The sequence below is a fragment of the Choloepus didactylus genome, chromosome 16 (genome assembly GCF_015220235.1).
Source record: "Choloepus didactylus isolate mChoDid1 chromosome 16, mChoDid1.pri, whole genome shotgun sequence".
Taxonomy (NCBI): Eukaryota; Metazoa; Chordata; class Mammalia; order Pilosa; family Megalonychidae; genus Choloepus; species Choloepus didactylus.
The window spans coordinates 10,504,822-10,517,391 of NC_051322.1; the positions used below are offsets into that span (position 1 = coordinate 10,504,822).

The following is a 12,570-nucleotide window of genomic DNA, read 5'->3' on the forward strand; positions in this document are numbered from 1 at the left end:
GATTTTCCATGCTTGAGAAGAGGTGGTGCACTTGGCTAAAGAAGCTGTTCAAGAAAGGGGTGATCAGCAGTTGCAGAGTCAAGATGACATAAACATCGACGGCAATATTAAAATCACAATTAACATGTATCGGGAGGATGGGAGGAGGGAGGGAACTGGGATGTGTGTAAAAGAAAATGTCTTTACCAACTGTGGATTTTTAGTCGAATATTTTGTGAACAAAGTAAAGACACATTTCCCAAGAGTGTCAGATGAGGATCAAACAAATATATGAGAAAATGCTTTAGCGTGATAGTAAAAACACCAAGTAATCATCATTCTGCCTTTCTCTGACTTTGAACACATTTTTCTTTCACATGCGATAGAGAGCAACAGATGATATTTAAATAGAGAAATCAAGAGGTAACTGCTTATAGGCATATTATGTAGGAATATGGCCTAAGAGAAAACAGCCAAAGCTTTGAGGCTGCTTGTCTCTGGGAAGCAGCTAAGCGAGCACAGGAGCAAGGTAGCTCCGTTCAGTAAGTTGCTGAAATGCGGTTCTGGCTGCATAATTCTCAGAAGAGGTTCTCGAAATGTGTTCCAGCACAATCATAACAAAAGGTGTTTGAGCACATAGAACTACAAAGGCTTTATCTCATGAGGGGGGGTGGGAGGTGATGATCAAAGACCACCCAGCACAGCCTTAGACCAACAACCTTGGGGGTTTTTTTTGTGCTCCCTGCAGCGAGGGAGACAACCCACCATGGCAAATGGGGGCACATTGCAGTAACAGGGTGTTTGCACAGCCTTAATGGAGGAATTTGACTTGTGTTAGGAGACGTGGGGCGGCTTCAAGGAAGTGGGGCTTTCTCTGGATGGGGTCTGGGTACCTTAATGGTGGGAGTGGGGGAAATGGAGCGAGGCTCTCGCTGTAACTGGTGTGAAGCAGCAGTCACCCCTGTGGGTTGGCAGAGGGGTTAGGTAATTGTGGTTTGCACAGAGACTTTGTTTTTGTCTGCAACCAGATAGGATTACAGAGTGGTCTTGTGCTTTCCCTACCCCAGAACTGCAACTAGCAATTTCCTCAAGGCATCCTGGTTTCTTTAGTAGGGGATGGTATTTGGAAACTGTATTAGTTTCTTGGGGCTGCCATGAGAGACTACCACAAACCCGGGTGGCTTGAAACAACAAAGTTATTTTCTCATGGTTCTGAGGTTCCAAGTCTGAAATCAAGGTGTCTGTGTGCCGTGTGCTGTCTGAAGGCTCTAGAAAGGACCCTTGCCTCTCCCAGCTTCTGGTGGTTGCCCTCAATCCCTGCTATTCCTTGGCTTGGAGACACATCACTCCCTGCTCTGCCTCCGTTGTCACCAGTGTCGTCCTATGTGTTTGTGTTTTTGTGTGTTTTCTTCTGCTAAGGACACCGTCATATTGGATTCAGGGTCACCCTACTCCAAAATGAGCTCATTTTAGTGGACTCCACATGCCAAGACACTTTTTCCTAGTAAGATCATGTTCTGGGGTTCTGGGAAGGACATCAATTGGGGCTGGGGGAGATTCTAGTCCAGATTCACCTTCAGTGAGGTCAAATGGGGCTCAGATCATCTGCTAGGGCTTGGGTCCAAGTGCAGTATTGTGGGGAGTAAAAAATAGAACCATATAAATAAAAATAAATTTTTAGTCCACTAAACGTACTTTATGTTTCCAATCCAGAGAAACCAAGAGCTGGGGGGAGGTTTGCACATTGTTATTGGGTTCCATCTCTTCTGGGCCCTTTCAGTTGGAGTTTATACTGATAACTTCAATTTCAGGCTAGTAATACAGAGTTCTTCCTCTCCTTCCACCATTCCTTATCTGTATTTCTCATCCCCATAGTGAGAACCCTAGTTCCTCCATCCTACAGCATGCACAAAACAGTTTTAGAGTTGCTTCTTGAGTGGTACTACCAGCAAGTTGGTGCAGCTTTACTACTAAGTAAAGATCAAGATTTTTTGGCAGTTATTTTGGTGTTTAGAATGTAGCCTAATACTAGGAGAATACAGTTCAAAGGTAGCTTGAATTAATTCTTCTTTCTGGGTGGCAATGCATTTGATATCCACATAGACTCATTTTTTGTTGTCGTTGGTATTCAATTTTAGTTTCCTTTTTCCATCCTTTCATTTAATTTTTTCTTTTGAATATGTAAAACATATGCATAGTTCAAAAGTCAAAATCATAAAAAGAGTATCCTCAGAGAAATCTCAGTCCCACCTATGCTTGCCCGCTCCTTTTCCACCAACCCCCAAGTGTAAATGTTTTCATTAGTTTATGAGTTATCCTTTCTGTATTCCTTTTTGCAAAAATGAGCAGATAGTTATACACATTTTTATTCTCCCTTCTTTCTTACAGAAAGGGTAGCCTGGTATGTACACCCTTTGGTCCTTTGTTTTTTTCATTTAAAATGTATTCTAGCAGTCACTCCGTATCAATTCACAGACTCGTCCTCATCCTTGAGTACTCCATTTGGTGGATAGACCAGAGATTAGTCGACCAGTTTCTCATGGATAGACATTAAGTTGTCTCCAATATTTTACTATCAGAAAGAACGCCAATTTATTAAAACCCTGTTGCTACATTACTTTGTACTTGAGGAGGTCTGTGGTACAGAGCAAATTCCTAGAAATAGAATTGCTGGATCAAGGCTCTGTCAGCACCTTCCAAATTCTTTTACCAGGCCTTTCGTGCATACCTCCAGCCCCCTTGGCCCCCAAGCCCCCAGAGTCTAGGGGGGTCTGTCTTCACCTAGTTTGCTATAGGGGTCACTGTTCACTCAGGCCCACCTTCCTCAGTTTACCTGAGCTCACCTGCTGCTGCGAGTGACCCCTCCCGGGTCACCCACAGGGACCCCCCAAGCCCCAGCCTCTCTCCTTCCTCATCGGGCCCAGGGGAGCCCATTTCAGTGTGAAAGCAGAGGCGGCGAGGGAAGGGTTTCTGTGAAGCACGGTGGGAAATCCTCTGCCGTGATGTGACGGTTAGTGGTGAGCGTATAGATCCCGTGTGCCCGAGTGGCCATTTGCAAACCCGCCCCCGGTGAGCAGAGTCAGAAGGTCTCAGTGAACTGCTTGGAAGTATCCTCAGTATTCTCACTGGGAAATTGACCTTATTGTCCTAAAAAGCAAGCAGACTCACATACTTCATATACTCACTTACCTGCACGGGGAACTTGCTCATTTCAATCAACACCTGCTGAAGTTCGTGTTTTCGTGGGGTGTGCTACCACAGCAGGTTATCCAAGGCTTGACAGCAGCACTTACTAATCCAAACTATAAATAATTATGCATTTCTTTTTTTAATTTAAGAGTTTTTCTGTCTGTAAAAAATAATACATTTTAATGTGAAATTTGTAAAATAAACAGAAATTAAAGACTGAACAAAGTATAAAAGATTGCTTTTAATGTGCCAAACAAGATATAACAACAATTTAATTCTTGGTATCATTTTCATTTATTTAATCTGCCAGAAAGTAATTCTCTAGTGGCAAGAAAAATGTCAGATACATTTTCTAAAAATTTCCCCTTTATGAAATAATAACATGCTCGTTAATAGAAAAATAGAAGAATATCACCCATGTTTTCTCATCTAAAGACCATTTAGTGTATTTCTTCCTGTGTATATATTCCTTCTTTTATGTATAAATATTTTTATTTTGTGTTATTAATCCTTTGTTAATACTATTTTAATGACTGCATCATATTCATCAAATGCATTTGTGATCAATAAATGTTTATTGAATGGATTGGTAAGTAGCATTGCTGAAATTTGAAACTTTAAATCTGAACAGATAAAGTTTAGAAACAAATCTGGTAACATGTCTCACTGATTGTGCATGGTAAATTTTGCTAGTCAATATCCCTAGCATAATAAATGGTGTTATAAGAGGTATCACGTTAGGAGTCAGGAAACCAACACACAGCAGCAACGGGAGTGTCGGTGCAGTAGGAAGAAAGATTTCTTGGAAGTATAGGAGGGAATTCATGTAGGAACTTACAGAACCTTCTCTGCAAAGTGATCACGCAGAATCAGATGAGTTTCATGTTTGAATCAGAGCAGTTTTATATTTATGTTTCCCTAAAATCTTTCACAGGGGAAAAAGAGTAAACACTTATTCTTGTCCTCTATTATAAAGAGCAATATTTTGCCATAATACTGAATTATATGCATCTAAAATTTGATTCAAGAATCAGAAATCATTCATCATTCAATGTGCATAACTTGCCTAAACTTATGTCTTCAGACATATTTAGCAGGACTAAAGTTAACCATTAAACCTCAGGAGAAAATAGAAGAAAATAAAACCTCCAACTATTTTTCTGGACAATACTCCAGCTTTCTTAAATGTTGTGGACAAGGAGCTGCAATGTTTGGTAATTCCTATGCTACTTTATATCTATATCACACATCTATTTTAGGTGGGAGACAAATAGGCAGTGGCGAGACTGCAAATCTCAAAAGCCCACATCACATACCCTTCTTGATGGCACCTAAAAGGCGAATAGTCCCCATTTCCAACTCTTGGTGGGAACCTGGTCTGAGCAACAGAGAAACATAAAGGTTGTGCTATGTTATTGCATTTTCTCTCTTTTTTAATTGAAATTTTGTTGAGATAATTGTAGATTCACGTGCATTTGTAAGAAATAATACAGACAGATCTTGTGTATACTTTGCCATTTCCCCAAAGGTAATGTTTTGCTAAACAATAGTATAATATCACAAGATATTGGTATTGATACAATCCACCTACCTTATTCATATCTTCCATTCCCCATTTGTCTCTGTGTGTGTGGGTATTAAGTCTACACAGTTTTTTCACCTGCCCACAGTCAAGACATTCAACAGTTCCAACACCACAAGGAGCCTTGCATTGCCCTTTTATAACCACACCCACTTCTCTCTCTCCCCCACCTCCCCTTCCTTATCTACTGGCAACTACCAATCTGTTCTCTAAATTTCTAAAATTTTGTAATTGAGAGAATGATATATAAATGAATACTACAGTATGTAACCTTTTGGGATTGACTTTTTTTACTCAGCATGATTTCCTGGCAATTCATACAAGTTGCTACATGTATCAATGGCTTGATCTTCTTCTCTTTCTTTTTTTTTTTTTGGCAGAGTGGGCTTCCTTGGTGTGGATGTACCAGTTTGTTTAACCACTCACCTGTTGAAAGACACCGGAGCTGATACCAGTTTTTGGTTATTACAAATAAAACCACTATGAACATTCATTTACAAGTTTTAGTGTCAACGTAAGTTTTCATTCTCTGGTATAAAGCTCAAGATGAGATTGCTGGGTTGTACAGTAATTGCTTATTTAGTTTTATAAGAAACTGCCAAACTGTTTTACAGAATGGCTGAAACTTTTTACATCCCACCAGCAATATATGGTGATCCAATTTCTCCATATCCTCACCAGCATGTGGTGGTGTCACTATTTTTTATTTTAGCCATTCTAGAGGTGTGTGGTGATTGTGGTTTTAATTTGCATTTCCCTGATGGCTACTGATGGTGAACATCCTTCCCTGTGCTTATTTGCCATCTGTATATCCTCTGTGGTGAAATGTCTGTTCATGTCTTTTTCTCATTTTCTAATTGCAATGTTTGGTCTTTTGCTGTTGAGCTTTGAGAGTCCTTTATATAGACTAAATACTAATCCTTTGTCAGATAGGTGACTTGAAAATATTTTCTATCAGTCTGTACTTGTCTTTTCATCCTTTTCACATGGGACTTTCTAATTTAACAATTTTTCATTTATGAATTGTGCTTTTGGTGTCAAGTCTAAGAACTTTTTGCCTAGCTCTAGATCCTGAAGGTTTTCTCCTATGTTTTTTCCTAAATGTTTTATTTATTTATTTATTTATTTATTTATTTATTTATTTATTATTGGTCTATTGATGTCTAATTACTCCAGCACCATTTTTAGAAATGCTCTAATTCCTCTTTAGAATTGCTTCAGATCCTTTGTTAGCAATCACTTGTGCATATTTGTTTGAGTCTGTTTCTGGATTCTCTGTTCTCTTCCATCAGTCCATGTATCTAGTCCTTTGTCAGTGCCACACTGTCCCTGATATTGGGAAGAGTGATTCTAAGCTTGTTTGTGTCTACAGAAATCTTGCTGGAGTTTTGATGGGAATTGCATTGAATCTATAGATCAATTTTGGGAGAATTGACATCTTTACTATTTGAGTCTTCCAGTCATGAACATGGAATGCCTCTCCATTTATTAAGGTCTTTAATTTCTTTCATCATCATTTTGTAATTTTCAGCATACTGATTCTATACCTGTTTTTTCAACGTACACCTATTTTGTTTTATTTGGAGTCATTGTAAATGGCATTGTGCTTTTAATTTTGGTTTCCATATGTTCACTTATAGTATATAGAAATGCCATTGGTTTTTTTTTGTTGTTGTTGTTGGCTTTGTATTCTACAAACTTGCTGAAGTCACTTATTTATAACAGAAGGTTGTTTTCTTTTCTTGTAGATTTCCTGGGATTGCCTACATAGACAATCATGATATCTGCAAATAACAATGTTTTATTTCTTCCTTTCCAATTTTTATGCCTTTTATTTCTTTTTCTTGACTTATTGCAGTGGCTAGAACATCCAGTACTATTTTGCATAGGAGTGATATGAATAGACCAACTTGCCTTATCCCAGTTTTAGGAGGAAATCATTCAGTCTTTCACCATTAAGTATGATATTAGCTGTAGGTTTTTCATAGATGATCTTTCCCAAGTTTGGAAAATTCCCTTTTATTCCTTACTTGCTGAGATTTTTTTATTTGATCATGAATGCATGTTAGATTCTGTCAAATACTTTTCTGTTTCTGTAGGTGTGATGTGATTTTTCTTCTTTAACTTATTCATATATTAGATTGTATGAATTGATTTTCAAATGTTGAACATAGCTTTGAATAACTTGGTCTTATGTTTATCCTCTTGGTTCTGTTTCTCTGGAGAACCCTGGTTGGTACAGACTGCCTCAGGAGCAGCACGGTCAGAGGGAAGTTTTCATACGGTAGATTCCATCTATTGTACAGCAAAGCATCTAATAACCATGAAAACAGGTCATCACCTCTGTTGTTTATAGTTAAAGGATTTAGTGAGATAATTAGTAAAGAACCTGACTTTCAATGTTGTTATACAGAAAGCAGTTATAGGAAAGTTGACCTAAGGGTAGTTTGCAGGAAGAGTGAGGAGCAGTTGAAATCTGTTGCTCATGATGGAGGCTTCAAGGGCTGGGGTGGTGAGAGTAGCAGTAGAGAGGAAGAGGCTGCTTTAAAAAAATTTTTTCACAAGATTCTTCAGTGTTTGGAGGCTGAAAGTAAGGGGTTAAAAAGAAGAACTCAAAGATGACGTCAAGGGTGAGCCTAGATACCAGGGACATGGGTTTTGCGGCCTCCCTGAGTGAAGTATATCCTGGATATCAACATGTAAGCCAGGGGGTTATAGCATTCTTGTTTAAAAAATGATAGATATTCTAAGTTCTGATTTTGACAGCTGCAGGAAAATAAAGAACTCAGCCTATTGATACAAGTGACCAAGATCTGATCAATCTTCGCAGAGGAATAATCTGATTACATAGTTGGACTACAACGGATTATCCCCATGATGCAACTTTGAACTCTGAGAATACCTCAGCTTTTCATTTAAGGCACTGAAATAGTGGAGTCACTCCTCCGAGAGGAAATTAAGAGAGAGAAAAGCATACTGGTGCCTGGAATGAAGGAGAGAAACAATGCAAGAAGGAAGAGTTGTAATGGTCTCTAGAGAAATCAATATGCATAAATTAAGGAATGGGGAAAAGGGAAATGTGGTTGCAACAGAGAAGATTTAAGTAGAAACTTGGTAAAATGAGTGAACATAAGCCAAATATATAAAAATTAATATACTTTGCAGGCATAATCATGTACTTCACTTCAAGTTTGAATTTAGCTCAATTTTGTTTTCATCTTATCTCTCATTTTCTTGTAAGACCTTTGGGTCTTAACATTTAGGATTGGAAGTTGAAATCCCATTATCAGAAAGTAACAAATCGAAAAACATTTGAATGAGAAGTATTTTAATGGATTGGTATCTTTAGATAATAATGTTAAATGTGTCTGTATCTGTATTACTTAACCTTCAAATTTTTCTTCTTTCCATCTCTGTTTTTTATTATCTCTTCCAACAAATTGCCTTTGCCATCAGCCCTTAAGATAATAAAATACAGTGCTGAAATTAGGAATGAATGAATTTTCCCAGATGATACATAAATAGTGCCAACCACTATAGTTTTGAAAAAACTAGACTCAGTGCTTTGAGGAAGAAAGAAAGAAATTAATTAAGTTGTGTTTGTCTGATCCCTGCAGCCTGTTAGTATTTTATTACCTTACATGGCAAAAGGGACTTTGCGGATGTGATCAGGCTAAGGCCCTTGAGACGGGGCGATGATCTGGATTGTCCAGGCAGGCTGGATGTAATCACAAGTGTCCTTAACAGTGGGAGAGGGAGGCAGATAAGGAGAATCAGGAGAGGCGACTAGAGAATAAAGTCAGGGAGATGCAACGTTGTTGGCTTGGAAGTTGGAGCAAGAGGCTGTGAGCCAAGGAATGCAGGCAGCCTCTAGAAGCTGGAAAAGGCAGAAAACAGATTCTACCCAGAGCCTCCAGAAAGGATTGCAGTGCTGCCGACACACTGACTTTATCCCGGTGAGACTCATTTCAGACTTCTGACTACAGAACAGTAAGATGCTAAATTTGCACTGTTTTAAAATCTAAGTCTGTGGTGATTTGTTATAGCTCAGTAGGAAACAGATACAGCTGCAAAAACCTAAATTGTTTACTGACAGAGAGAGAAACAGAGAGAAAGAGAAGGTGGGGGTAGGATGGAGAATGTAAAATGGGAGAGAAGAGAGAACAACAGAGAGATCAGTAGAGAAAGGCCGAGATAAAGACAAAGAGACAGGTAAGAACAGCAGTAGGACTTCCCAGATTGCCAACCCATGGAATTATGAGAAGTAATACATCACTGTTGTTTAAACCACTAAGTTTTGGGATGATCTGTGATTTAATGATAGATAAATAGATCGATAAATATGCTCCACTTCTGGCCGGTGAGGCACGAGGGGAGTGTTCTAGTTTGCTAATGCTGCCGGAATGCAAAACACTAGAGATGGATTGGCTTTTATAAAAGGGGGTTTATTTGGCTACACAGTTACAGTCTTAAGGCCATAAAGTGTCCAAGGTAACATATCAGCAATCGGGTACCTTCACTGGAGGATGGCCAATGGTGTCTGGAAAACCTCTGTTAGCTGGGAAGGCACACGGCTGGCATCTGCTTGCTCCTAGGTTGCGTTTCAAAATGGCGTTCTCCAAAATGTCTGCATCAGCTTCCAACGGCCACCTTCAAAATGTCTGTCTCAGCTCCAGCTAGCTGTGAGCTCCTTCTGTCTGAGCTTATATAGTGCTCCAGTAAACTAAATAAGGCCCATGCTGAATGGGCAGGGCCACACCTCCATGGAAATTATCCAGAGTCATCACCTACAGTTGGGTGGGTCACATCTCTATGGACACTGAGCCAATAGGTTCCAACCCAATCGACACTAAAATGTCTGCCCCCACAAGAATGCGTTAAAGAATATGGCTTTTTCTGGGGGACATAATACATACAAACCCTCAAAGGGAGTCTGCTGTAAAAGGCTTTCCTTGATGATAAAAAAGTTATAAAAAAAGTTACACAAGAAGAAACAGTTCATGTTTTTCTGCCTTGAGATCTTTTCCTGAGGATACCATCCCCAGAACCATGCTGCCTTCTTGGAGCAGAGGGTAAAGAGGATGACGAGAGCTGGGTGCCTGGAGTGGAGAGAGAAGCTGTGAGCCTGGTACCCTCGGGCAGAGTGAAAATGAGAACGACACAGGGAACAGGCTTCCCCTTTTAAGGAGGCTGACCAACACTTCCCTCCCAGGCAGCAGGGAAGAAAATGTATTAGAGCTGAGGTATCCACAGGGGTTCCTCAGGAAAATGGAAATAAATCTAGACAATTAAGCAAGAAGGGGTTTAAGACAGAGAATGGGCAATTGCAAAACTGAAGGCCTGAAGGTACACACTTGAAGGGGGGAGTCTCTTGTGTTCAGGCAGACTGTGAGATTTCAAGGAGTCGGGAAGTTCTAGGTTCAGCAGGATCCCCACTCCCCCTCCCATGCATTCACAGCTGCCTCCAGCACAGATGCAGGGAATATACAGGAAAATCCCAGGAGACTGCTTCCAACTTCCCATCTGCCAAAGCCCTCAGATCTGCCCACCAGAGCTGAGGAATGACAATGAGCACACATTTACGTAGAGTGTGACATCGGTTAGATGAAAATTAAATTTCTGTTTCTCTTCTGATTTCCAAATCTCAGGCACATGTCTTTAGTTGGCAGAATCCAACTTGGAATTTTGCTGGCAGGGATTCTGGTAAATGCAGCACTCAGAGTTCCAGTACCTGAAATACAAGAGAGAACAATTTAGGAGAAAATGGTACTGAGTGGCCCCCAGGCACAGTGGTACATCTGGTCAACCACAGCATCCTGTCTTCTTCAGGAGCAGAGTCAGAGCCCAAAGGAGGAAGCCTTAAACCCTCCTTCGAGCTGCTGTTGTGTTTAGTGGGCTTTTCAGCACTGTCTGCACCCTCTTTTAACTTTAAGAATAAACCTGCAGAATAAGAGTTAAGATTGAGAGAAGAGTTAGGATCAACAGTTGTTTATTGAGCACCAGCTTTATGCTTGGCCTTGATGTTGCCGTTGAGAAGACAGCTCAGGTGTCCAGGTCTGCCTGCAACTGTCCTGGTTTTGCACTGAAAGTCCCGTGTCCCAGGGAAGCCCTTGGTCCCTTGCAGACTAGGATGGTTGGTAGCCCTCAATACAAAAGTGAACAAGGCCGTCTTTGTCCTCAAGGAACTCATTCAAGTTGGGGAGCTCAGAGACAGAGATTTTGCACATAAAAATAACACAAAGGGCACACTATGTACATATAGTGCAGCATCAAGTTGTAAAGAATTTAAAGTATTTATATATTGGTTCATCTATTGGTTTTACAAAAGAAGCTAGCTGTTCTATCTAGTGCATGAAAGATAGTTATCTTAGGACATAATTTTGTTTTCAGAAGGATCACTTATATTCCTTCAGAGGGGATAAATATAAGACAAGTAGGTTTCATGTAGGCAACATGTCGAAGGGGTCACAGGGGCCAGGGAAAGGAGAATGGAGGCCCTGGTCCTGCCTCTGGGATCAGCGATGGTGGAAGCTCTTTGATGGGTGAGGAAATCCTGACTGAGTGCGGTGGGGTAGGAAGACACCCCAGCCTCCAAGGGAGCTGATCAGGACAGGAGGGGCCTGGACCCAGCTCCAGGGCCTTGGGGTTCACTGTGGTATCACGGGTGATCACGGGACTCCAAACCCCCACCCCCAGGGGCTGTCAGGGCGACCATAGAGTTTATCTTCTGAGAGTGAAATGGAGCCTCTTCATAAATACAGCACTTGAGCCAGGTGAGCGCGGAGCCTGTCCTGGGGAGCCTCAGGCAGCCTGTCACCCCAACTACATTGCCCTGCATTTGAATCCGATTCAATTTCAGGAAGGTTCTGCACGCTGTGTGGCTGAGGTGTCCTCAGGGCACCAGCAAACCAAATGGGCAACAGCAACAAGGACCTCAGATATTTTCAAGAAAAGAAAATCTAGCAAGACCCTATTTTAATTTTAGCACATATATGTTTTGTGTTGTTTTGGAAAATAAAATTTCTTTAAATAACTTGGTTTGCAGCAGTATTAAGAGTACCAGAAGCAAAATGACCTCTCCAACACTTAGGGACCTGAAACGTCTCACTTGGCAAAGGTGGAGCACTCCTTGCTGAGGATAGCAAAGGTGGAGCACTCCTTGCTCCCCTGTGCCTTGGGGAGGGGAGGGAAGGATGGCTGTCACCATCAGTAGGAAGAACTGGAGGCCCACGGCGCACGTCTCTTTGCAAAGCCCACACTCTCTTCCTTTTGGACACAACCCTTCCCCTCTCTCTTTCCCACTAACTAGACACAAGGCCGAGTGCAATGTTATCCAACAGCAGCAGCACTGAGTCAGACGGGGAGACGTGGAGAAGGGCGTGCAGCTCTCGGTGGCCTGGCCCTGGGGGAAAGAGATAGCAGATAGCTGCCAGGCCCTGCCCAGGCCCCCGGCCCTCTGCAGCTTCCTGGTGTCATTTGCAGCTAAAGAAGGACTTATCAGAGCCTCATTCTCGAGGTCAGGAATCCTTAAAACATCTCTGCAAGTATTTATTTCCTTGAGACCTGGAGCTCAGCAGGATAGGGAAGGAGGAAGGAGCGGGCAGTGGCTGGAGCAGACCTGGGTGGGCTCCCTGCGCCCCTTGCTGATGCTAAACCGTGTAAGAAGCAGGCTCCGCTGTTCCAGGTAGGACTTTCCTGAAGGGCTCGTTTATTTTTATGGGGATATGTGTTGCAAAACGTTCTTCACTTAGTATATTGTAGGGATTTTGCATGAGTAAATAAAGCTCGGCACGATCATAGAAGAGCAGCTTAGTATTCTG

The 12,570-nt window shown here is 41.3% G+C and overlaps 1 protein-coding gene across 1 annotated transcript in view; it reads left to right on the forward strand.

Annotated features, from left to right (window-relative positions):
- Positions 1-12,339: 12,339 nt before the first annotated feature.
- The window catches only part of CD226 (CD226 molecule), a 98,269-nt gene continuing 98,038 nt past the window's right edge, over positions 12,340-12,570 (forward strand). Inside the window, exon 1 of the mRNA XM_037806234.1 lies at positions 12,340-12,434. The gene's annotated coding sequence lies outside the window, so the exon portion shown is untranslated. The remainder of the gene's footprint in view (positions 12,435-12,570) is intronic.